The sequence below is a fragment of the Aplysia californica genome, unplaced genomic scaffold, assembly GCF_000002075.1.
Source record: "Aplysia californica isolate F4 #8 unplaced genomic scaffold, AplCal3.0 scaffold01314, whole genome shotgun sequence".
In the NCBI taxonomy this organism is placed as follows: domain Eukaryota; kingdom Metazoa; phylum Mollusca; class Gastropoda; order Aplysiida; family Aplysiidae; genus Aplysia; species Aplysia californica.
Window position 1 is genome coordinate 93,277 of NW_004798584.1, and position 2,568 is coordinate 95,844.

A 2,568-nucleotide genomic window follows, 5' to 3' on the forward strand; every position below is an offset into this window, starting at 1 on the left:
ATTATTATTATTATTATTATATTCTTCGGCAAAACACAGACACAAGAGAAATACATAGGTCAGCTTCTTATACATATATGTATATCTATAGGCCTATATATATTTCTTTTTGTTTTAATTAAAGAGGATCATAATGTAGGAGTTTTACTTTTACGCCCATATTGATACATCTCCTTCAGCAAGGTAATCTAAGTCATAATAATAATATTAACTTTTACTCATATTAAGCACATTTCCACCAAGAAAGCGTTCAATCCATTTTACAATAATACAAAGAACATGTGCACTATAGTACATCAGTACATTTATTCCATAACAGGCGCGACACAATCGCTTTGTCCGGTACAATAAAGGTCACATGTAGCCACACAAGAATCATCCGCCCAGCCAGAACTGACACCTACCTGTATCTGTTTGATGTATTATGCTGGCGAACCAACAGCCACCTGTACAAACAACCAATGTGGGTGGTTGGCGGGTGCTCTGGTGTGGTTTGCTCCTTCTTTCCTATCCAACATCTATCATCCTCATCTCCCCTCCTTTTTTTGTGTGTGTGAGCGTGTTACACTCTTGTAACACCTCTAATCTTCGGCACTTATAAGACCTATTGTGTTGCAAGTGCCGTAAAACTCTTACTAAAACTAAACTAAAACAACCAATTCCCCTTTCCCCGCTTGTGTTTTTGTGATACACATCTCGTATTACAAAGACACAAAGACAGGACCACCTGTTTAAGATGACCACTGTTCTCCTCGATAATGGATGGTTGTCCTGGACAAGTTTGTATTTGTAGTAGATCCTACACACTCAGAATCTGTAGAGCAGTTTAAGACAAGCTGACACTGTCAAAGACAGTCTTCTCTTGTGAAGGACTTAACAAACAGCACATCATTTCATGCCAAATCTTTTCGGTGTTTTTGTTCCTTGTGTATGCTGACTTGTTTTGTCTCCTGGTTTTAGTAACAGTTTTATGGCACTTGCAACACAATAAGATGACCACTTGCAACACAATAAGGTTATAAGTGAAGCGTGCTGTTCAAATGAGTTACATCTTAGATTTGAGTCCTATGGAAGTACAGGCTTACAGGTGAAATTTTTTTAATTTACAAGTATGAAATAATAAAAGGCATATTATACTTAAAGATATTGTATCAATAGGAAACCTACAAATTTGATCCTGGTGTCGATTTTTCGCCAATATATCCATTTGTGGATTGCGAGAAGAAACTCATTTTGTCAGCACACCTCACATACAGTATTAATACCGAAGATTAGAGGTGTTACTAGAGAGTAACAAAAATTTTAAAAAGGAGAGATAAGGACAATAGATGTTTTAGTTAGTTTTAGTAGAGGTTTTACGGCGCTCGCAACTGCGTAAGGTCATATGAGCGCCAGAAGATTTGAACAGGTACAAGAGAGTAACAAACATAAAAAGGAAGAAGGGGAGATAAGGACGATAGATGTTTGATAGGAAAGAAGAAACAAACCACATCATAGCACCAGCCAATCACCCATGCTTTTTCTCCGCAGCACATCTCCGTCAGTGTGATATGGCAGGGTATGAATTTCACACAGCTTGCTACATTTTAAGGTTATCTTTTAAAATGTAACTGTAGAAGCCTTACCCCCACCTTTGACACAAGTTCGATCTTTTGCTGCCAGGCCCCACCCTGTCTTGAGATATTTGGTATGATTGTAGAGAAAGTGCAGCGGTGAAAAAGGTTGGGAAGTCAAGTGGGCCACTTCAACCCTGCCTGCTAGGGTCAACTCGAGCTGAGTTAGTTTAGTTTTAGTAGAGGTTTTACGGCGCTCGCAACTGCATAAGATCATATGAGCGCCAGAAGATTAGAGGCGCTACAAGAGAGTAACAAATATAAAAAAGAAGAAGGGGAGATAAGGACGATAGATGTTTCATAGGAAAGAAGGAGCAAACCACACCAGAGCACCCACCAACCACCCACTGAGAGCTGAGAGGGATACAGCTGTACAATGTCTCAGCAGAAAGTCGGAGACACTCAATTTTAAAAAATGATCCCCACATGGGATTATAACTCATGTCTTCTGTAAGCAAAAGCTCATGACTTAACCCTATCCGTACGCCCAGGGGTCATTATGTACCCCCAGGGTTGTATTCTTCATATTTTAGAATGCTTCTAGTATAAAGATCTCTTTGAAACTTTCAGTATTTCTCAGAAAATCATTTTGACAGACTGCTATGCAAAGCGTTCCGGGTCGGATTAACGAGTAAATTTCCTTTTTGGAAATTGGAGGCACAGAGTTCCCCACACTGTATACTGTATGGATACGATAGTAAAACACGACATACGGATATCCGGATAGGGTTAATAAAAAAATTATCCCTCATGGGGTTATAACTCATGTCTTCTGTATGCAAGAGCTGAAGGCTTAACCTCTACACTCTACACCACAGACACTGGTACTTCAGCCATTCTAGTATATCAAAAAGCAGGACCTCCAATTTGACACTTTATTAACATAAACTTCTGGGAGCGCCCAGCTAAGTCAAAGTGGGAGGAGAGTTTAGTTTTAGTAGAGCGCCAAGGGGTG